Below are 24,971 nucleotides of genomic sequence, written 5' to 3' on the forward strand. Positions count from 1 at the left end.
GGCACTATGGTAATGCTATCCGGCAATGTTGTGTCTCTGAATGAGAGGCAACCAGCTGCAGAAGATGAATTCCATTATTAAGATTAATAACGATCTGAATAGAGGCTGCATCCTAGTCAAATTAAAAATGTTCCTGCATGACTACACTGCACCAAAACAATCTTCTATCTTCTGCAAAGGGAGACATGTACTCTGGATGAAGCTATTTTTTCTTGGCAAACCTTTATGTTGATGCGCCACTGGGTATTGCAAAGTCTTTGCTGACCGAGACAAGGACAGTAATGTTTTGGATTCTAGGCATCTTCAGTGCAGGGCCTTTAAATGAGCCAAGAATCCAAAATATAACCTATGCAACCCAAAGTTTATACAGTTGTGCTCAAAAGAATGCTTCCACTTGAAGAATTGGTAATATATAGAATGTACCATTTTTAAAAAAACATGAGTAAGCAGGCCACACATTTCCTTTATTTCTTATGGGATTCATATTCTGTAACTGTAGGTCATAATAGAATGGTCCAATCATAAAACAAAACATGGCAACAAGTAAACAAATTAAATTCCCCCTGTTCAAAAGTCTGCATCCCCTTAGTTTTTAATCCTGTGTATTGCCCCCTTTATCGCATGCTGAAGCGCACAGTGCGCAGAAGTCGCCAACTGTCTGCAGAGTCAATAGCTAAAGACCTCCAAACTTGGTGTGGCCCTCAGATTAGCACAACAACAGTGCGTAGAGAGCTTCATGGAATGGGTTTCCATGGCTGAGCAGCTGCATCCAAGCCTTCCATCACCAAGTGCAATGCAAAGCGTCGGATGCCGTGGTGTAAAGCACGCCGCCACTGGACTCTAGAGCAGTTGAGACGTGTTCTCTGGAGTGACAAATCACGCTTCTCTGTCTGGCAATCTGATGGACGTGTCTGGGTTTTGCGGCTGCCGGGAGAACGGTACTTGCCTGACTGCATTGTGCCAAGTGTAAAGTTTGGTGGAGGAGGGATTAAGGTGTGGGGTTGTTTTTCAGGGGTTGGGCTTGGACCCTTAGTTCTAGTGAAGGGAACTCTTAAGGCATCAGCACACCAAGACATTTTGGACAATTTCATGCTCCCACTTTTGTGGGAAGAGTTTGGGGATGGCCCCTTCCTGTTCCAACATGACTGCGCACCAGTGCACAAAGCAAGGTCCATAAAGACATGGAGGAGCCAGTTTGGGGTGGAGGAACTTGACTGTCCTGCACAGTCCTGACCTCAACCCCATAGAGCACCTTTGGGATGAATTAGAGCGGAGACTGCGAGCCAGGCCTCCTCCCCCGACATCAGTGCCTGACCTGACAAATGTGCTTCTGGAAGAATGGTCCAACCTTCCTATAGACACCCTCCTAAACCTTGTGGACGGCCTTCCCAGAAGAGTTGAAGCTGTTATAGCTGCAAAGGGCGGGGCCAACTCAATATTGAACCCTACGGACTAAGACTGGGATGCCAATAAAGTTCATGTGTGTGGAAAGGCAGGCAGTCCAATACTCTTGGCAATATAGTGTGTGTGTGTATATATATATATATATATATATATATACTGTATATATATATATATATATACACACACATACATACACACTTACACTATGTATATATCTAATTTCCCACAAGGGGATGCTACCAGCTGGCTCTTCATTGCCCACATTGCAGGGTGCTAACTGTACCTTCACAGTTATATCTCTATATATAGAAAACTAAGAGAGCTACTTATTTCTGCCAAACTCCAGAAAAAAGTGAATTACTAGGTAATAACAGGTAGAAAATGCTTGGTAAGACACAGGAACATCTATGCAGAAGCCAAGAGGTTTTTAAAATGTCAAACCACTCTTTTATTTCTTCTGATAGCTCTAAAGTGACCAGAAGGAATACAGTAACCTTGGTGGAGTTTTTACCTCATGGAAAACCCACGTAAAAGGTTTAAACTAGCTATCAGTTTCACCACCTTTTTTTTCCCTCATTTAGGGACTAAATTGATTTTGTTTTCAACAAAGAAAGTTGCAGACTAGACCTTGTTATCTTGAAGGAAGCCATTGTTTTCTTAAAGGAAGCCATTGTTTCCCTGGTCTACAGCAAATACTTATTGCATAACACATGTTCTTTTTACTTTCTCCCTCACGTGGTGAACAATTCATAACAACACTCATCAGAGTTTTGTCTTCACTGGCATAAGTTAGATTTCTGGTCTCAAAAAATGTTTATGGCCAGGATCTATCCTCTGCTTTCTATTTCTGACCTCTTAATGATACTTTTCTGATGGTGTCTTCAAAATCACAAAACCACCTTACCTACACCTCTCTTTCCTTCATGTTTAATACCACAGACTGTGGTTGTTAGCTGGCTGAGAAGCATACTCACAATAGGACCCAGCCTGTGGAGCCTTACTTACTCAACCTCCATAAGCACGTCTGGTTGATGGTACAATTTATGCATGGAGTTCCCTTCTTGATTTTCACATTCTTGCTTCTTGATAAAGTTCCCATATTTTCCTTGTGATCTTTCTTTCCCAGATCTCTAGAGTCCTTCTAACATTCTTCATCGATCTAGGTCAATGCTCTTAGCACCTTTATATGACAGTTTTGGAACCTTGATCTTATGGGATATTAATTCAGGCTATGGATATGAGATGACAGTTGCCATATTAGATCGGGTGTACAGTATGTAGTCTAGTTTCTTTAACTTTTTTTTGTTTAATGTTAACATTTTCTTTTTCTTCTAACGCACCTCCTCAGCGCTCCTGGGGAAGGAGCGTGGAGTAGTTAGAGTGATTTAGCAAGGTAGAGCTTGGGGGAAAGGGCTGGGAGGGGTTGGGTAACATTAGTTAACCAAAACCTTAAAGTGGAACTGCACTGCATCTGAGCACCACAAACCAAAAATGCTAAATAATTCATTTTTAATATTCAAAACAAACTCCTCCACCAATCAATGTCTCCATGCTTTATTTTGCTGAGAAACCAATTTGAAAAACACTTCCTGGCATTTCTGGTAGTAGCCATCTTGAGTAAGGGCAGATGATTTAAGTAGCAGTTACTTCCTGGAATCCATCTGTCCTTAGCTCCGGTTAAAGACTAAAGACTTCTGGGATGTATGACATCATTTTCCTAGGACAGAAACCAGGAAGTAAATCAAGGAAAGCAAAAAAAAGGTCAGAACAAGTAAATATGATATACTTTCCTATATATTTGCTAGCAGCACAAGGATTAGAAATGCTCCATGTTGATTGAGAGAGTGAAGTTTGGCTTTAACTTGCCCTTTTTGGGTTGGACTTATTTATAATAATATTGTTTTTTGGTATTTATAAGAGATATTTGATGTTTAAAACTGTAACAATTCAGGCCTTTACCATCTTGAGCTGTTTGCTCATCCACTGCCTTCTTTATGGGTCCATTTCTAGAATATGGGCTCTGTAGCAACATTACAGGTACTAAGATTCTCCCATCCCCATACCCTTTTATATCTTCATAGGGCAGAAATTAGTAAGCGGACCTCAAAAAGCATTCCTACTTGATAACCAGATGAAAAAACAAACGCAAGATACCAAATATACCTGTAATAGCCAACATCTGATAGATGCCAGAGCAACTGCCGTTTTTCTTGGAACACTAGACAGACAACAGAAAGCACACTCCTAATGATATGCCTTCACAATGGAGCTCCCGAAATAGACACTGAGCCAATACTATTGTCTTTTCCACAAGCGTATGTCTTTATTAAGCATCCGTCACATCTTGCTTGGATAAAGCAAGAGAGATAAATTGTGTTGCTTTCTCTGTTATGGTTTTGTGAATGAAACAAGAAAAGATGAAAGCGTGGCACAAAATTGAGCACAGAGACAGCATAGCATCAGCCCAAACTTCTGATGTCAGTGGCTTCATCTGAGGAAGGAATACAGTTTTGTCCATTTATCTGATGGGGAAAGGGCACATTGTGATACGCAGTGACCCTTGCACATTGAGGTGGCCTACAAGATATTGCTTTTGAACGGCTGCAGACATCAGGTCTGATAATGGAAAAACATCACAAAGTTACATTACTCTCACATCACCAGAGTTGACAGAGAAGACCTGTGGCCTTCCAGCAACAATACAATTATTTTTTTATTGATAAAAAAAAGCTTAAAGTGGTTGTAAACCTCAGACATGAAATATGAACAAAGCATATCCCACTATAGTGTGTACTTGTCTCAATTAAGTGTACTAAGTGTCATTTCTGTCTGCTGCCTCCTTCCTCTGCTATCAGCATGAGTCACTTCTGACAAAGTTTCCTGACAACAAGAGAAAAATGGTGACAGGGGAGGGACCTCCAGCAGATTGACAGCCTCAGCTCTGTTCCTGTGAGCTGTGTGGACTGGGGTGTGTCTCTTCCCTCCAATCAGCTCTCAGAGCCCTGCTCACTGAGATCTTCAGAGTGTAACTTCAGCTCTCCACCCCCTTTTTTTTGACAGCTCCACAAAGCTTTATAAACTCAGCACTTTCAATGGATGTAGAGAAGAGAAGATTGCAGTTATCCAGGTACAACTCATGTAGAAAGATTTGTTTCATCTCTGTGTATCACCTGAGGCGAGTCACTTCATTGGATATATGGAAGGATTTACAACCACTTTAAGGCTCAGGTCCAGGCTTTTATGTTCCCAGCCGACCCTACTTCTGTCACCAGCACTTCTACTCTAGTATATTTTACATTCCTTCTTCCAGGGCTTGAAAAACGTAACCTACAGTGCCAATGATATCATCTGTCGCTGGTCTTTAGTTCCCTTTTTTGAGGCTGGTGGGAGAAGGGACCTGCAGGGAATGAGTGGACAGGCTCTTGGAGAGTGTGCAGATTAAGGTGGGTGGGCATAGGCAGAGGTTAGTGGGGAGGAACACAGGGACTCTGCATTGCAACACTCACTTGCAACATCAGCGCTGCCTGAGCTAAAACTTTAAATGGGTGTTGAGGAGACCGGTTACCCTGTACAAAGATACCAGAAAGAGGTGACTGATCTCCTCAACAAAAAGTGATGGAATCCCCCTATGCGAAGACCAAATTTGAATCAAGACAGCAAAAGATGGAAGCAGCAGATCTACAATGCAAGGACATGGACTGCAAAGGCATGGGATTTACTATGTAACTAATGTAGCACTACCCTCATAAGCGCCAAGTTTGTTGGTCACTTTGTGGTGTGATGACCGCAAAGTTAAAAATTTTATTACAAAACATCATCAATCAAAAAGAACGTCAATCTATCTTCAGCTTGTCAGGGATCCTGTCGTCGTGCAGCCGTGCGAAGGCGACGGATCCCCTCGAGTACGCAAGCGCAGGAGCTCACACGTCACATCAAGCGGGCTATTTAAACCTGCTCAATAGTAAAATCAATGCCTTCTGGTCTACAACGTTCCTGCACATATTCCTGATCCTGATACCTGTATTCTGATATACCTGACTAAGAAAAAACTCCGCCTGCACCGACCCCGGCTATCCCTGACCATTCATTTGCCTGCTTCTTTTGTACTTTATCTGCCCGCTTGATACTGACCCGGCTTGTCTGACTCTGCTACATTAACCTACCTGCACCTACTCCTAGCTTGCATCCTGTCGGCTATCATACTCACCTGCCGCTGCACCCACGGTTCCGCATCTGGCCTGCATCTGAGTCACCACCATACCTGCCTGCTACTGCATCCACGCACCGGTGTTCGGTCCCTATCTGCTTGCTGCTGCACCTATGTTCCTGCACCCGCACCTGGCCTGTGTCCGGATCTCCTGGGTCCCCATCTACCTGCCGTCAGCTTCAGATTCACACGGCACTCCTGCCACTCCTGGCTCTGCGCCCTCTGTTCCCACTATCAGGGGCTCCGAGCGGGAGTTGTAAGAGGACGCCCTCTCTCCACATCAGGCTCCCCAACCAGGTACGTGACACAGCTATTCTTTCTCTAATGCTGTTCATCCAGAAAAACAACAAACAAAATAAAACTTTGCCCTTCATTGGAGAAAATGGAGTAATTGAACATCCCTCACATTCTCTATGCTTGTGTGAGCTTATTATCACTCTGTAGTTAACCATTAGCATGTCTGACCATCACGAGCAACGTCCGGATTGGTTGCACTAGGCAACAAACTTCCTAATTGAATATGATTTCTGATAGCGGTATTCTCACATATCTTTGTTCATATATAAAGTCCTGACAGCAATCCGATGACCTCTCCTGTTTACAGTAAGACAGAATAAAGAGGTGTGAGGAACACGTGTTCTGTTCCTATAACAACCAAGAGAACGCTCCAGAAATAGACCATCTTCGAGGGGAGCGAGCAAAGCTTCAGAGATACAAGGCATCTGAAGCAAAATACAAGTAAATTGTTTGTGATGGCCCTGTAGAGTACACTTATACTGGGAAAATGTTGATGAAAGCTAGACACAATGATGAAAAACATAAATGAGAGCTGCTTTACCTGCCAAAAGACTTGTTTTTCTCTCCATCCAGTCCTGAGATATACGCAGTCCTATTCCACAGCACAGCCAGGTAGGAGAAATTACTTTTCTCCATTCAAATTAGAGAACACAGAAACCAGCTGCCCACCCCCAGTCTATGATTGGATAGTGAAGAAGCTGCAAGCAGACTAATCAGCTGCTCCCTCTGCCACTCCTCTGTCTATGGCCTTATAGCTGCATATCAGCAATGTGCGATCTCAGGCACTGCTGCCTCTGACTGCTAGTCTTAGCACATCTGGATGGGGTTTTGGGATTTCACTGCTGCACTGCTTCCTGTTCTCTTCAGCTGTATAGACACAATACTGGTGGTTAGCCTTCCAAAGTTCAGTTCCATTTTAGATGTAAGTCAACAATGGTAGTTCATATACTTCTGTCCCAACACGGGTCATAATGAACTCCTCAAAGTTGTTTTTCTTCTATAAAGTACAGAGGGTTCCTAAATGACATGATACCACGCTGATCTGTAGCTTTATAACTGTGAGAATGGACATACAGTATGAATGGTTGACCAATGATATCCACTCAACTGTCACAAATTAAAAATGAAAGATAGGATTGTACAAAACCACAGCGCAGCACATTTGTGCCTCTTGTATGAACTATTTTACTGAGCCCAGGACCATATAGAGAAATGTTTAAAGGGATACAAAAGGCTACATTTTTTTGTAAATAACACATATGTCATACTTACCTGCTCTGTGTAATGGTTTTGCCCAGAGCAGCCCCAATGCTCCTCTTCTCAGGTCCCCCACCTGTGCTCCTGGCTCCTCCACCCTTCAAGTACCTCCCTAGCAAGCTGCTTGCTAGGGGGGGTACTTGTGCAGGTTTGCTCCCGAGCCCCGCTGGCTGTACCCATAGACACAGACAATGGGGCTTTGCCCTGCCTTCTCCTCACTGACTAATGGCTCCCACTGCAGTCTCTGAGCCAATGAGAAGGCAGAGAGCTGGCCTGCAGCCACTCTCATGAACATCGTTGAATTGGGTTCAGGTAAGTGTTAGGGGGTGCTGGGGTGGAGGAGGGAGAGCCGAATAGTGAAGGTTACATAATACACAATGGTAACAAAAAACTTTCAGCCTTTACAACCACTTTAACAAGCAACAACGATCTGCAGCTTGTCTGGGAAAACAGGTTTCTTAAAACAGAACTCCTCTATATATTTACAGCATATTATAAAGTTATGAGAGGACCCCAAATATTTATTTAATAAAGTTATGAAAAGACGATAAATATTTATGTTATAAAGTCATGAGAGGACACCAATTATTTATTTTATATAGTCATAAGGGTACAAAACAGAGTTTGATCTCCTTCCAGGTTTCTGTAGAGCAGTTATGGTCAACATAGGTGGTGTTGAGGACATCAACTTCGGCCCCTTGACATCACTAAGGGGCCAATCATAATATTAAGTATATGTAATGCTACAGTAGAATGAAATGATACTACCAGAATTGATCAGAAGCTATAGACATGCTACACGTGTGATTAAAGACTGGATATTTGATGCAGGGGACATATGGAGAATGAGGATGTTACCTGAGACTATTAGAGATCACAGAGATTACAGCCTTTTAACAAATAATTGCTCTCGCCTCAACTACTAATGCCTGTGTTCCCCAGTAGGCACCAAAGGGCCATATCACGGCTATAGAATCTGCTTGGGGGCAACACCAGAACACTTATACCACAATACTGGAGTCAGGATCCAGATCAGAACCTAGAGTTTCTGCTGGGTCTGGCAGTGGCTCCTACTACTAAGCCATGTGAAGTACTGGATAGCTCCTAGTCTGATCTTTTGATCAGTCTTCATTGAAACCCAGTTTCTTGCTGAACTTTGAACTCCTTGCTCTTCTCATGAACTTCCTATTTAAACCTAGGCTTTGCAATTCCTCTTGCTGCTTATGTCAGTATCTTGCACCTTGTTGCCATTGCCAAGCTGTGTTCTTATTTACTACTACTACTACTCCTGTACTGACCCTTGGCTGCCAGTTCACCAACCACTCTTTTCACTCTCCTCTTCCAACCCAATAGCTATGGCTAGTGACTTTAGCTTGACCGCGGGCTATGTTTCTGCTTGCTTTTCTACTGCTGCTGCTTCTTATGTACCAAACCCGGCCTGTTATAACTAGAGATGAGCGAAGAAATGAAAAATTCGATTCGACTGATTCGGCGAATTCGTGGACAATATTCGATTCGAGTCGAATAAATTCGCTGTGAATTTAACTTAAAAAAGGGTGTTTCTAGGCTTCAGAGAGACTTAATATTAGTGCAGAACACTGTACCTTTAATTTAAATGCCCTTGGAGTCTGCTGGGGAAGAGAAATAATACTGTCTGTCAGTATGACATGCAGATGAGTGCCGTCGATCTTAGAATCACTGCACACTTCACTCCTTTGGCCAGTCACGGGGCCAAAACCAGTGTTTGGAGCCACAGTGTGGCGGTGGAGGCAGCAGCAATGGGAGGCCATACAGCAACCTATGACAAAATGGAAACCAGCAGGAGCGTGAGGAGACCTGAAAGTGGCACATGGCAGAGTGGGAGCAATGGGAGGCGGTACAGGGACCCAGGTCACACTATGGGCCCAGCAGCAGCGTGACCAGGCGGTACGGGGGCCCATGGCCGATATGGGGCTTGGTGGCACCTATGGAAGGCCTGTAATCTGCCAGCAACCTATGACAAAATGGACAACCGCAGGAGTGTGAGGAGATTTCAAAGTGGCACATGGCAGAGTGGAAGCAATGGGAGGCCGTACAGGGACCCAGGTCACACTGTGGGACCAGCATCAGCGTGAACAGGCGGTACGGGGGCCCATGGCCGATTTGACCTCATTCATCCCATAGTCCTGCCGACTCACGAATAGCGTGGCCTCCTCAAAGGGCCTGAGCAAGCGCAGGTGTCACACATGAGCTGACAATGGCTGACATCTAAGTTACACAGGGAGTACCTTTATCCGCTTTTAACATCAGGAAATCTGTGATGGCCTTTAGCTGTTCGTAAAGGCGGTCTAACATATGTAGGGTTGAATTACACCTTGTTGCAACGTCACAGCATGAGGAGTCGGTACGGGGGCCCATGGCAGATTACATGTCTGGCAGCAGCTATGTGAGGCCCGTAATCTGCCTGCACCCTATGTCAAAAAATTTAACACACCAGCAGTGTGAAGAGACCTGAAAGTGGCACATGGCAGCAGAGTGTGGCGATGGAGACAGCAGCAATGGGAGGCCGTACAGGGACCCATGAGAGACTCTAGACTTGGCAGCAGCATGAGGAGGCGGTATATAGGGGCCCATGGCAGATTAGGGGCCTGGCAGCAGCTATGTGAGGCCCGTAATCTGCCTGCACCCTATGTCAAAAAATTTAACACACCAGCAGTGTGAAGAGACCTGAAAGTGGCACATGGCAGCAGAGTGTGGCGATGGAGACAGCAGCAATGGGAGGCCGTACAGGGACCCATGAGAGACTCTAGACTTGGCAGCAGCATGAGGAGGCGGTATATAGGGGCCCATGGCAGATTAGGGGCCTGGCAGCAGCTATGTGAGGCCCGTAATCTGCCTGCACCCTATGTCAAAAAATTTAACACACCAGCAGTGTGAAGAGACCTGAAAGTGGCACATGGCAGCAGAGTGTGGCGATGGAGACAGCAGCAATGGGAGGCCATACAGGGACCCATGACAGACTCTGGACTTGGCAGCAGCATGAGGAGGCGGTATATAGGGGCCCATGGCAGATTAGGGGCCTGGCAGCAGCTATGTGAGGCCCGTAATCTGCCTGCACCCTATGTCTAAAAATTTAACACACCAGCAGTGTGAAGAGACCTGAAAGTGGCACATGGCAGCAGAGTGTGGCGATGGAGACAGCAGCAATGGGAGGCCGTACAGGGACCCATGACAGACTCTAGACTTGGCAGCAGCATGAGGAGGCGGTATATAGGGGCCCATGGCAGATTAGGGGCCTGGCAGCAGCTATGTGAGGCCCGTAATCTGCCTGCACCCTATGTCAAAAAATTTAACACACCAGCAGTGTGAAGAGACCTGAAAGTGGCACATGGCAGCAGAGTGTGGCGATGGAGACAGCAGCAATGGGAGGCCGTACAGGGACCCATGACAGACTCTAGACTTGGCAGCAGCATGAGGAGGCGGTATATAGGGGCCCATGGCAGATTAGGGGCCTGGCAGCAGCTATGTGAGGCCCGTAATCTGCCTGCACCCTATGTCAAAAAATTTAACACACCAGCAGTGTGAAGAGACCTGAAAGTGGCACATGGCAGCAGAGTGTGGCGATGGAGACAGCAGCAATGGGAGGCCGTACAGGGACCCATGACAGACTCTGGACTTGGCAGCAGCATGAGGAGGCGGTATATAGGGGCCCATGGCAGATTAGGGGCCTGGCAGCAGCTATGTGAGGCCCGTAATCTGCCTGCACCCTATGTCAAAAAATTAAACACACCAGCAGTGTGAAGAGACCTGAAAGTGGCACATGGCAGCAGAGTGTGGCGATGGAGACAGCAGCAATGGGAGGCCTTACAGGGACCCATGACAGACTCTGGACTTGGCAGCAGCATGAGGAGGCGGTATATAGGGGCCCATGGCAGATTAGGGGCCTGGCAGCAGCTATGTGAGGCCCGTAATCTGCCTGCACCCTATGTCAAAAAATTTAACACACCAGCAGTGTGAAGAGACCTGAAAGTGGCACATGGCAGCAGAGTGTGGCGATGGAGACAGCAGCAATGGGAGGCCGTACAGGGACCCATGACACACTCTGGACCTGGCAGCAGCAAGAGGAGGCGGTACAGGGGCCCATGGCAGAGTGGCGAAGCGTAAGCAGCTTAAATTGAAGGCCATACAGAGGCCTATGTTAAAAATAATAACATGTTTGGGGCATGATTCATGGCGGATTTAGTCAGTTGTGTCAGGAACTGGTGGTTTGAAATCCAGACTAATCCACGCCTGATTCATTTTCACAAACGTGAGTCTCTCCACACTTTGGGTGGACAGTCGTGTCCTCCGCGGAGTTACAATACCTCCTGCCGCACTAAACACGCGCTCCGATGCCACGCTACTGGCCGGGCATGACAGCCTTTCAAGGGCAAATTCAGCTAGTTGGGGCCAAAGGTCAAGTTTCGTTGCCCAGTAGTCAAGGGGATTGTCTACCTCGGTTGGCAGGGTGCTGTCCAAGTAGGCCCAAGCCTGTTGTTTGAGCTCCTGCTCCAGGTCCACCTGATGCTGCTGCTGCTGCTGCGGCTGGTTAGTAGTTTCCTCACTGCGCTGGTGAAGAAAGCTACTCATCATCGACTGCAGACTGAGGCAGCCACTGCTGGTGGAGCTGCCACTGTTCCTACCACCCCACCCCTCCCCTGCTGCCATGCCAGCGGAACGCGAGCGCACAGGGCCCACAGTGTCTGAGGATGGACGTTGGCGCACAAAGGCAGAGACCAACTGACTACATAGGTGGTTTTTATAGTACGTAATTTTGGCCTCCCTCTCAGCAGGTGTGAAAAAGGCCACCATTTTGGACCGGTAGCGAGGGTCCAACAAGGTGGACAGCCAAAAGTCATCCCTCTGTCTGATGGTTATTATTCGGCTGTCGCTACGCAAGCAACCGAGCATGCTATGGGCCATTTGTGCCAAGGAATGCGAGGGACTCCCTGCCTCCATCTCCACAGCATACTGCCACGGTGCGTCTGGGTCCTCTGTCTCCTCCTCCTCCTCCTCTACCAGATGCTCCTGCTCCTCCACTCCTGTCCGCTGAGTGGAAAAACCACCCATTTCACTCAATAATTCCTGAGCACAAATGTCCTCCTCTACCTCCTCCTCTTCTTCCTGTCCTGCCCCCACAGGGGTCATGTGGCGTTGAGATCTGTGCGCCACGTCTACCGCACCCTGACCAGCCATTGTTAACAGCATTTGTTCCAGGACGTGCAACAGAGGAATGACGTCGTTCATCCCATAGTCCTGCCGACTCACGAATAGCGTGGCCTCCTCAAAGGGCCTGAGCAAGCGGCAGGTGTCACGCATGAGCTGCCAATGGCTGACATCTAAGTTACACAGGGGAGTACCTTTATCCGCTTGTAACATCAGGAAATCGGTGATGGCCTTTCGCTGCTCGTAAAGGCGGTCTAACATGTGTAGTGTTGAATTCCACCTTGTTGCAACGTCGCAGATCAGGCGATGCTGTGGAATTCCGTTCTGCCGCTGCAGCTCAATGAGGGTGTTCTTTGCGGTGTAGGAATGGCTGAAATGCATGCACAGTTTACGTGACATTTTAAGGATGTCTTGCAGTGGGATGGTGGATTTTAGGAACCGCTTGACAACCAGATTGAACACGTGAGCCATGCATGGCGCATGGCACAACCTTCCTTGACGCAGAGCAGACACCATGTTCTTTCCGTTGTCAGTCAACATGGTTCCGATTTTTAGTTTGCGCGGAGACAGCCATCTGTCGATTTCTCTGTTCATTACACTCAGCAGTTCCTCCCCTGTGTGACTACGTTCGCCAAGGCATACCAGGTGCAGCACAGCGTGACACCGTTGCGCCCTGCACATGTGATATGCCGGTCGGGTAATGGGACTTGGCACGGGGGTGGCGGCTGAGGACACGGCGGAAAAAGAGGTGGTAGAGGCGGACATGCTTGCTGGACCAAGGACGTGCAAACGTGGAGGCAAAAGCGTCGTGACCTGTCCAAGTTGCTGGTGCGGCTGTGCCGGCACCACGTTCACCCAGTGGGCCGTAAATGACATGTACTGTCCCTGACCGTAGTTACAGCTCCACACGTCGGCGCTGCCGTGCACTTTGGCAGAGACCGACATGCTCAAAGACTGGCCCACCATCTCTTCTACATGTGAATGCAGGGCTGGCACTGCCTTTTGGGCAAAGAAATGACGGCTTGGCACTCTCCACCGCGGCGCGGCACAAGCCATCATTTCTCGGAAAGGTGCTGAGTCCACCAGTTGGAAAGGGAGGGACTGCAGCACCAGCAACTTGGACAGGAGGACGTTCAGCTTTTGCACCGTCGGGTGCGTGCTCGCAAACTGTTGTCTCTTGGATACGGATTCCAAGAAAGACTGTTGACGGAATCCGAGAAGAGGAGTAGCAGGAGAAGGAGCATCTGAACGAGCGGAAGATGCCAATGAGCGACAACTCCCCTCAGCAGAGGTGTTGGAGCCTTGACTGGCTGATAGAGGGCGATTGACGACGTCGGGTGACGGAGCAAGTAACGGAGCGGGTGATGGAGCGGGGGCTGGGGCAGGCAGAACCGCCGTATGTTTATCACGGTTTTCCCAGGCCACCGAATGGTGACGCTGCATATGCTGACGCAACGCTGTAGTCCCAACATGGGCCCCCTGGCCACGCTTGCATTTCTGGCCACATAGTCGACATACGGCTACGTTTACTTCCTCGGGCGGCTTGAGGAAAAATTGCCACACCACCGAGTAGGAAACTTTGCCCCCGCTACTCTTCACTGGCTGACTGCTACTTCCTCCGTGCGCACCGGCACCACTACTGGCCGTGGTGGTAGGCTGCAGTGGAGCTGGTGCTCTACTCCGTGGACGTTTGGCTCCACTGACACTGATGCGACCCTGCTGCTGTCTCCTGGGCAACCCACCGACTGTTTTGCTCGCTGCCAAGCTGCCACCCTCTTCTCCTGATGATGCGGAAGAAATTGCCTGATGACGACGAGGCTGCCAAGTGCGATCAACCTCCTCATCATCAAGTAGGGTCTCCGCCTCACTACTAGCCCCCTCGGCTGCGTCTGGGTCAGGAGACAGACCTGTCTCTAGACCGGCTACCGAGCCACTCTCCTCGCCAGTACTTGTTCGCTTGGCTGCTGAAAAGGCCGATGTCTCCCCCCGTTCCTGACCGCCCTCTGTTAGCTCTTCCTCACTGTACAGTGGGGCTGAGCCCACAGCATGCGATACTTCGCTTGGTGAGGGAACAGCAAAGGACAGGGGCAGGTAGAGGACACGTGATTTCAGTGGGCTTGGTCCCGGGCCATGCCAACTAACGGTTGTGTCTGACGTACCCACCGACCGTTGGCTGTAGGTGTCAGAGGTGACCTGGGAAGAGGAAGACGACCGAGCCAACCAATCAATGACGGCAGGGTTGTCGGTGGAGACACGACCGCTGGATGACACCGGGAGCACTGGCCTCTGGCTGCGAATACTGCTGCCTCGACCCCTTCCTCTGCTGCCACGTCTGCTCGCTCCTAAAACATTGCCTCCTCTGCCACTCCTCTGCATGTTGTCTGACATACTATTTAATTCAACGATTAGGTGTCCCTGAGTAACAATTCTCTGGCACTCAGTAACAATTCTGTCTGTCCCTGAGTATGAATTCTGTGGCCCTGAGTAACAATTATGTGTCTGTGCGAGTAACAATTCTGTGTCTGTGCGAGTAACAATTCTGTGTCTGTGCAAGTAACAATTTTGTGTCTGTGCGAGTAACAATTCTCTGGCACTCAGTAACAATTCTGTCTGTCCCTGAGTAACAATTCTCTGGCACTCAGTAACAATTCTGTCTGTCCCTGAGTATGAATTCTGTGGCCCTGAGTAACAATTCTGTGTCTGTGCGAGTAACAATTCTGTGTCTGTGCAAGTAACAATTTTGTGTCTGTGCGAGTAACAATTCTCTGGCACTCAGTAACAATTCTGTCTGTCCCTGAGTAACAATTCTCTGGCACTCAGTAACAATTCTGTCTGTCCCTGAGTAACAATTCTCTGGCACTCAGTAACAATTCTGTCTATCCCTGAGTATGAATTCTGTGGCCCTGAGTAACAATTCTGTGTCTGTGCGAGTAACAATTCTGTGTCTGTGCAAGTAACAATTTTGTGTCTGTGCGAGTAACAATTCTCTGGCACTCAGTAACAATTCTGTCTGTCCCTGAGTAACAATTCTCTGGCACTCAGTAACAATTCTGTCTGTCCCTGAGTAACAATTCTCTGGCACTCAGTAACAATTCTGTCTGTCCCTGAGTAACAATTCTCTGGCACTCAGTAACAATTCTGTCTGTCCCTGAGTAACAATTCTCTGGCACTCAGTAACAATTCTGTCTGTCCCTGAGTATGAATTCTGTGGCCCTGAGTAACAATTCTGTGTCTGTGCGAGTAACAATTCTGTGTCTGTGCAAGTAACAATTTTGTGTCTGTGCGAGTAACAATTCTCTGGCACTCAGTAACAATTCTGTCTGTCCCTGAGTAACAATTCTCTGGCACTCAGTAACAATTCTGTCTGTCCCTGAGTAACAATTCTCTGGCACTCAGTAACAATTCTGTCTATCCCTGAGTATGAATTCTGTGGCCCTGAGTAACAATTCTGTGTCTGTGCGAGTAACAATTCTGTGTCTGTGCAAGTAACAATTTTGTGTCTGTGCGAGTAACAATTCTCTGGCACTCAGTAACAATTCTGTCTGTCCCTGAGTAACAATTCTCTGGCACTCAGTAACAATTCTGTCTGTCCCTGAGTAACAATTCTCTGGCACTCAGTAACAATTCTGTCTGTCCCTGAGTAACAATTCTCTGGCACTCAGTAACAATTCTGTCTGTCCCTGAGTAACAATTCTCTGGCACTCAGTAACAATTCTGTCTGTCCCTGAGTAACAATTCTGTCTGTCCCTGAGAATGAATTCTGTGGCCCTGAGTAAGAATTCTCTGGCACTCAGTAACAATTCTGTCTGTCCCTGAGTAACAATTCTCTGGCACTCAGTAACAATTCTGTCTGTCCCTGAGTAACAATTCTCTGGCACTCAGTAACAATTCTGTCTGTCCCTGAGTATGAATTCTGTGGCCCTGAGTAACAATTCTGTGTCTGTGCGAGTAACAATTCTGTGTCTGTGCAAGTAACAATTTTGTGTCTGTGCGAGTAACAATTCTCTGGCACTCAGTAACAATTCTGTCTGTCCCTGAGTAACAATTCTCTGGCACTCAGTAACAATTCTGTCTGTCCCTGAGTAACAATTCTCTGGCACTCAGTAACAATTCTGTCTATCCCTGAGTATGAATTCTGTGGCCCTGAGTAACAATTCTGTGTCTGTGCGAGTAACAATTCTGTGTCTGTGCAAGTAACAATTTTGTGTCTGTGCGAGTAACAATTCTCTGGCACTCAGTAACAATTCTGTCTGTCCCTGAGTAACAATTCTCTGGCACTCAGTAACAATTCTGTCTGTCCCTGAGTAACAATTCTCTGGCACTCAGTAACAATTCTGTCTGTCCCTGAGTAACAATTCTCTGGCACTCAGTAACAATTCTGTCTGTCCCTGAGTAACAATTCTCTGGCACTCAGTAACAATTCTGTCTGTCCCTGAGTATGAATTCTGTGGCCCTGAGTAACAATTCTGTGTCTGTGCGAGTAACAATTCTGTGTCTGTGCAAGTAACAATTTTGTGTCTGTGCGAGTAACAATTCTCTGGCACTCAGTAACAATTCTGTCTGTCCCTGAGTAACAATTCTCTGGCACTCAGTAACAATTCTGTCTGTCCCTGAGTAACAATTCTCTGGCACTCAGTAACAATTCTGTCTGTCCCTGAGTATGAATTCTGTGGCCCTGAGTAACAATTCTGTGTCTGTGCGAGTAACAATTCTGTGTCTGTGCAAGTAACAATTTTGTGTCTGTGCGAGTAACAATTCTCTGGCACTCAGTAACAATTCTGTCTGTCCCTGAGTAACAATTCTCTGGCACTCAGTAACAATTCTGTCTGTCCCTGAGTAACAATTCTCTGGCACTCAGTAACAATTCTGTCTGTCCCTGAGTAACAATTCTCTGGCACTCAGTAACAATTCTGTCTGTCCCTGAGTAACAATTCTCTGGCACTCAGTAACAATTCTGTCTGTCCCTGAGTAACAATTCTGTCTGTCCCTGAGAATGAATTCTGTGGCCCTGAGTAAGAATTCTCTGGCACTCAGTAACAATTCTGTCTGTCCCTGAGTAACAATTCTCTGGCACTCAGTAACAATTCTGTCTGTCCCTGAGTAACAATTCTCTGGCACTCAGTAACAATTCTGTCTGTCCCTGAGTATGAATTCTGTGGCCCTGAGTAACAATTCTGTGTCTGTGCGAGTAACAATTCTGTGTCTGTGCAAGTAACAATTTTGTGTCTGTGCGAGTAACAATTCTCTGGCACTCAGTAACAATTCTGTCTGTCCCTGAGTAACAATTCTCTGGCACTCAGTAACAATTCTGTCTGTCCCTGAGTAACAATTCTCTGGCACTCAGTAACAATTCTGTCTATCCCTGAGTATGAATTCTGTGGCCCTGAGTAACAATTCTGTGTCTGTGCGAGTAACAATTCTGTGTCTGTGCAAGTAACAATTTTGTGTCTGTGCGAGTAACAATTCTCTGGCACTCAGTAACAATTCTGTCTGTCCCTGAGTAACAATTCTCTGGCACTCAGTAACAATTCTGTCTGTCCCTGAGTAACAATTCTCTGGCACTCAGTAACAATTCTGTCTGTCCCTGAGTAACAATTCTCTGGCACTCAGTAACAATTCTGTCTGTCCCTGAGTAACAATTCTCTGGCACTCAGTAACAATTCTGTCTGTCCCTGAGTATGAATTCTGTGGCCCTGAGTAACAATTCTGTGTCTGTGCGAGTAACAATTCTGTGTCTGTGCAAGTAACAATTTTGTGTCTGTGCGAGTAACAATTCTCTGGCACTCAGTAACAATTCTGTCTGTCCCTGAGTAACAATTCTCTGGCACTCAGTAACAATTCTGTCTGTCCCTGAGTAACAATTCTCTGGCACTCAGTAACAATTCTGTCTGTCCCTGAGTAACAATTCTCTGGCACTCAGTAACAATTCTGTCTGTCCCTGAGTAACAATTCTCTGGCACTCAGTAACAATTCTGTCTGTCCCTGAGTAACAATTCTGTCTGTCCCTGAGAATGAATTCTGTGGCCCTGAGTAAGAATTCTCTGGCACTCAGTAACAATTCTGTCTGTCCCTGAGTAACAATTCTCTGGCACTCAGTAACAATTCTGTCTGTCCCTGAGTAAAAATTCTGTGGCCCTAATAACGTTTCTGTGGCCCTAAGTAACAATTCTCTGGCACTGAGTAACAATTCTGTCTGTCCCTGAGTATGAATTCTGTGGCCCTAACTAGCGTTTCTTTGTCCCTAAATAACGATTCTGTGGCCCTCATTAACAAGTCTGTGTCCCTGAGTAATGGTTCTCTGTCCCTAAGTAACTTCTCTCTGTCCCCAATTCTCGTTTCTGTGGCCCTAACTCTGTCCCTGTCCCTAGTACAGAGCGGTCTGCCTCTGTTCAATGACTGCAGGCAAATGAAGATTTCCAAAATGGCCGCTATATATACCTCGACCATTACACAGTGCTGGCTGGCTGGCTGCTGATTGGCTGATGCGATCACATGTCGTTGAGGAATGCATTATGGGGCAGCGCGCCTTGTCTGCGCGCCTTCCCCGACATCCCCGCTCCGTCGCCGCACATGTCAGCCGCCATTTTCGGAAAAATTTCGATTCGCGCGTCCGAATTAGGCTGTTTTTCGGATTCGGCACGAATCGAAATTTTTCCGATATTCGACTCGAATTCCACTTCGGATACTTCGATTCGCTCATCTCTAGTTATAACCCTGAAACTGACTGATGCGTCAGCTCATGGACTCTGAGCCTGATCCCAGATTGTGACAACTGGTGTCACCACCAACTAGTGGTACCTCCACAGGACATGGCAAAGGTCCTCCAGGGAGGAGAACCAGGAAAGTAAGGAACTGGCCATCTCAGAGGTAGTGGGGTTGAAAAAGACCTATTTATACCTGACATTCAATTAAACTCTGTTAAAATAAAATGGTGTATGAATAGACTAATATAACCTAAAAAAAATCCCAACTAGCTTTGTGGAGCACAGGCTATCTTCCTGAATTCTCAGCAGGACATTGCTGAATGAAAATGTGGAAATGTCACATCTAAAGAGGACAAATTAAGGAGGAACTGAAAGGCTGTGCACTCCACAGTGTGGCATTTCCAGGCCGGTTATGCCAGGAACATGTGCAGTGAAAGGGAAGATAAATGTTGGAGGCCTGCCCTGCCCACCCGTGTGTTATCATCAGCGGAGGTGGGAATGTCACCAGCGTTTGCTCTTTTCAAGACTCGATGAGACAAAATGCTGTCTCCACGCTGCATTCATTGACATTTTGTGACGCTCTTCTTATCGGCAATGAAGATGAGCGTGGCCTCTCAATCAAACATGTTCTCTACTCATTCATCAGCGTACCTGTTCTGGTTGCTTTCTGAACTTGGTAAAATAAAGCACATTTTTTTCTCATTCAAAATATCATCTATAATCATTTTTTGTCATTTACCACTTAGGGGAGAGAACCATTTATATCGCTCCCTGCAAAGGAGAAGGTTACATGTCCCCACCACAGTCATACACCATTATTATTATTATACATTCTTATAGCTATGACTTAAACTGAAGTTCTGTACAGAGAACACTGAGCCAGTCACATCATTCTCTGTACCAGAGGAGCTTACACTCTAATGTCCCCTCCCCCACAGTCACATCATTCTCTGTACCAGAGGAGCTTACACTCTAATGTCCCCTCCCCCACAGTCCCATCAGTGTCTGTACCAGAGGAGCTTACACTCTAATACAGTCACATCAGTCTCTGTACCAGAGGAGCTTACACTCTAATGTCCGTCCTCCCCCTCCCCCCAGTCACATCAGTCTCTGTACCAGAGGAGCTTACACTCTAATGTCCCCTCCCCCACAGTCACATCAGTCTCTGTACCAGAGGAGCTTACACTCTAATGTCCCCTCCCCCACAGTCACATCAGTCTCTGTACCAGAGGAGCTTACACTCTAATGTCCCCCCCCCCCCACAGTCCCATCAGTCTCTGTACCAGAGGAGCTTACACTCTAATACAGTCACATCAGTCTCTGTACCAGAGGAGCTTACACTCTAATACAGTCACATCAGTCTCTGTACCAGAGGAGCTTACACTCTAATGTCCCCTCCCCCACAGTCACATCAGTCTCTGTACCAGAGGAGCTTACACTCTAATGTCCCCTCCCCCACAGTCCCATCAGTCTCTGTACCAGAGGAGCTTACACTCCAATGTCCCCTCCCCCACAGTCACACACTATTATTATTGTTATACATTTTTATAGCTCTGACATATACCATCCCTGCACCAGAGGAGCTTACACTCTCCACCATAGTCACATATTATTATTATACTACATTTATTTTTATATCAGCCATTCATATCAGTCTTATCATGGCTTCTCTGAATTAGTGTCTGCAATAAGCATGCAGCTAGCAAAGTCTTAGACATCTGAACTTCCAACCTGCAACTATGGTCATGACAGCTCTGGAGCTTACACCTTAAATTATGTTCCCATTACATGTATACTGCATTGCTATGCCCTAAACATGAGCTGAAATGTAAAATCAGGTTGGCAGCAGCAGTGCTTCCCTTATGCATAGAGCGGGAGTGAGTGAGGCCTTCTGTAATGTTTTGACATCGGTTGGCTGTGGATTCTTATTGTCATATTTCTTTTCCTTCTCCCCTTTGTGTACAATGTTTATGGAGATCATATAAATCACATCTGCCACTCTGATGTATTATGCATCCTGCCTGATTCTATGGGTTCCCGTAATGTATCTGCCCTGCTGCTTTACTGCCTGGCAGTATAAAATGAGATATGCTCTGGGTTCAAACTTCCTTTTTATTCTGTTGGCTTTACATGCAATTTTCCAGCTAGTAAACTTAGTAAATGAGAAGGCCATCCAAACAAACAGAAAGATTAACCCCCAGTATTTTTTTTTTGTCTTTGGTCATAAATGAAAACTTCAAAGGTTCCTATAATGGAGCCTAAAATTCCTGTGCCTCGAGTTTCCACCTGCCATAGTAATTGTTGTATATTGAATATGGGTGGGTCGGCTTTGACCGATATCTTCTTGTCCCAAGCAGACATTGGAGATATAGATAACTCATCTCTGGTGGATCTGTACCTGATGGTCCTTTAGGAGATAGAAGACTAGCCTACCTATATTTAGATTTTAGAGGAATGTGTGTGTTGTGCTTCTGTAAGCACATTATATTTCCCATTGCATTTACTACACAGCAAAATATAACAGCAATCATGCTTTGTGCTAGTGACTATAGTTGGACACAGGGGCGGAATGACCATTTGAAAACTCGGGTACTGCCCGAGGGCCCGGGGTCAGTAGGGGGCCCCATGAGATGCCCCTGGTACCTTTTTCATAGGCTTTTTTGAGTTTGGGCAAGGACACAGGGGCCCCATGATCCCCTATTTCCCGGGGGCCCCATGAGTTGTCAGTCCGCCCCTGGGGACATACCTGACATCATAACACACAGCCAGTGTAGCACAGGTTGGGTTACATATGCTATACGTCTTCTGGACTAAATCTAACATACCTATGTGTGCAAGTGTAACCATTAGACCAGGTTCACATACACTGTATTGCCAAACGTGTTGGGCCAGCCCTCCAAATCATTGGAGAAAGAGGTGCTCTATGTTTCCTCCGGATTTGGTAGTTCTGGACCAGGGCCGGGAGCTTTAAGATTACAAAGAGTAATTGGCCGCTAAGCACAAGCGCCATTTACAGAATGCTTTGCATTTTCTGAATGAATGCAAAGCATTCTCTGCATAGACAAGGTTGAGAGCGTGATCTCACAACCTCACCACTCCGCCTCATCTAATCAGAGAACGCTGTGCATTCATTTGGAAAATTCTTTTAATGGTGCCTGTTCCAAATGGTGGACCTCCTTCAGGGTGCAGCAGGGCAGCAGCTCAGCTGGACCAATGTATAACATATCCATAGCTGGAATTCTTCTTTAAAGTGCTTGTAAGCCCCCAAACAGAAAACATTAGTATCTTCACAAAAAAATTTCTGCGACCCTTGTTTCTCTAATTAAATTAGCCAGTAAAAAAATTACCTTGATCCCGCCAGTCACTGGACCTTCTTCTGAGTGGCAATGATCTGCAGGCTAAGAGAGCCTCTGCAGTAGTCCAACCCTTGCCTGGGCCATGCTAAGCTGAGAAGTGGAGAAGATCATTGACCTACACAATAAAGATTAAAAAAAAGGTTTTAAATTAGTACTTAGAAAGTGTTTACACTGTAAAATAATAAGAAAATCAGTACATTTCTAAATAAATATGTTCTTATGTTTTATCACTTTAAAAACACTGCAAGTACAGATATATGTCTAAAATGCAATGTGATCTCTCAGAAATCCAGTGAGCTCCTAACGTCCTGAAGTGAGCAGACAACACAGTACACAGAAATCCCTAGATTGTTGGCAGCTCCACTGGACTACAGAACTCCTATCCCTCTTCTTATCGCCATAACGTAAGTAGGGTGTTCTGAAGTCCATTAAAGAAGAACTGAGTAGGGCTGAGAGCACTGCTTGAGATTCCTGTGCTTTCAGATATCCCTTGTTTAAGTAGAATGTAGGCAGGTGCAGTTTCTTTTCTCCACTGCAGTTGGTGATCATCTGCAGCAGAGGGAGAGGAAGTCAGGAGGGACATACTTGGTTTCCTGGGTCACAGGGGAAGCAATCTGTTTGGATGCTGCCGACCCATGTGACTCTGGTGTACATCTTGGGTCAGGCACAGTTTATATTAGACCCTGGTTCCCAGGCTTGGTGCCAGGGGCGGACTGACCATTTGGAAACTCGGGCACTGCCCGAGGGCCCGGGGTCAGTAGGGGGCCCCATGAGATGCCCCTGGTACATTTTTCATAGGCTTTTTTGAGTTTGGGCAAGGACACAGGGGCCCCATGATCCCCTATTGCCCGGGGGCCCCATGAGCTGTCAGTCCGCCCCTGCTTGGTGCACATCTTGTGAGTGGACAGTATAGGGACAAGTTAGCCATCTGTCAGGGAAAGTAAGCAGCGGTAGGGAAAGGTTTAGGATGAGTAGGGGCAGGATAGGGACATGATAAGGACATGCCATTCTCTCCATGAGTCCTCCTGACTGGGCACAGACCAGCTAGGCTGCATTCCACCCTCAGAGACAGACACTGTCGGCACATCAGCACCTGCTCCGTGAGTTTGTGTTCCCAGTCAGGTGCCTTCCCGCTGGGCTGATTGCATGTTTGGGCCATTACTTCAATACAGGTTTTGTTATTTGCAACTGGATTCAATGTATTTACTGCTGCTGCACCACACTGCGCCCACCCACAAGCGCCCTCAGTAGATTCCAAAAATAGGGAGAGCACAGACCGTACTACATGTTGTCCTCTGTATGATTAGTATATGAAGACTCTCCAGGTCCTGGTTAGTAAACACATTCTTCTTCTTTTTATGCTTGTCTATGATCTCATTAAAAATACTTAATTTTATACAGCGGAACCCTTGGCAGACAGGCCCGTTTATCCCAAGTGATGGCACATTTCATCTTTTGACAGTGGCGTTTGTAATAAGGTTTGAAGCCCTCGGTGGTCCCTTCGGAACGGCCTCGTTGGCAGGGATTTAATTGAGAACTTCTATGCTGTGCGTTATCATGACACGAAGATGAGTCAATTAGTCTTTTTTTTCCATCTACTTAGTCCTGTACAGTTTCCGTGTGAAAGAAATAAATTAATCAGCGGCCACAAGAGAGGATTATATTAACTAAATTGCCAGGTACAAGATGAACCACTTAACAGTTTTATTTATTTATTTAACATTGTGAGCAACCAACAAATGCAACCAAATGCAATTCGTCCAACACAGGAAATTCTAGAAACCAAAGAAATTCTGTACAGACTGTGATTTGCTCGTCCTATAAATAAAAAGCCCATGTGTCCAAGTTTTCCTCCATCAAAAGAATATGAGAGAAGCATACCAATCTCATCCTATCATCCTGAGGAGGCTTTGTATGGGGTGAATGAGGCAGATATAGCTTGTTGGCTGCTTAGTGGTCCCTGAGATGCCTCTGCTAATGCCAGTAAACTTTATCAGCACAGCCTGTCCTTTTTGTTATAAAAAAATATTTATATGTGCCATTACTTATGAGGACATGGCAAACCTAAAGTAGACCCAGCGTCAGAAATATTTTTTTCACGATGGTAAGAGCATCCATGCTAAGTAATGAGTCAGTGTAACACTTCCAGGTATTTAATGCCTCAAAGAGAGCACGGTAACCCCCCCATCCAACAACGCCTGCTTTCACTACAGAAACAGCACCATTGTTATTCAGGTATCACCCAAGGTAATGGTCTACCTGCTGGAGTGAGATCCTGGCTTACAACTGAAACAGAAACTAACTCTCCTGCGCTCTGAGACCTAGGTGGGTGGCAAATGGATGGAAGCAGAACTGTAAGATTCGACCACCAGTGCATATAGGGTTGTGCAGCTCCAAACAAGGCTGGGGAAGCCCGACCAGTACTGCAAAGCGAAACAAAAACGAGAAGCGCACCAACCTTGCGCATTACCTCAGTAACCAAAATTTATTAAATACAAAATGATACTCACAAACAGTGAAATAATTGAGGCATGTAAGTCCTCAGAGGAACTTGAAAGTTAG

The 24,971-nt window shown here is 46.4% G+C and overlaps 1 long non-coding RNA gene across 1 annotated transcript in view; it reads right to left on the minus strand.

Annotated features, from left to right (window-relative positions):
- Positions 1 to 24,971, minus strand: part of LOC149435902 (uncharacterized) — a 400,776-nt gene that overhangs the window by 190,865 nt on the left and 184,940 nt on the right. The window contains exon 3 of the long non-coding RNA XR_016308350.1: positions 22,401 to 22,524. This is a non-coding gene — a long non-coding RNA (uncharacterized LOC149435902). The remainder of the gene's footprint in view (positions 1 to 22,400; positions 22,525 to 24,971) is intronic.

The sequence above is a fragment of the Staurois parvus genome, unplaced genomic scaffold, assembly GCF_062004578.1.
Source record: "Staurois parvus isolate SC_StPar_1 unplaced genomic scaffold, SC_StPar_1.0 ptg001451l, whole genome shotgun sequence".
NCBI classification, from domain to species: domain Eukaryota; kingdom Metazoa; phylum Chordata; class Amphibia; order Anura; family Ranidae; genus Staurois; species Staurois parvus.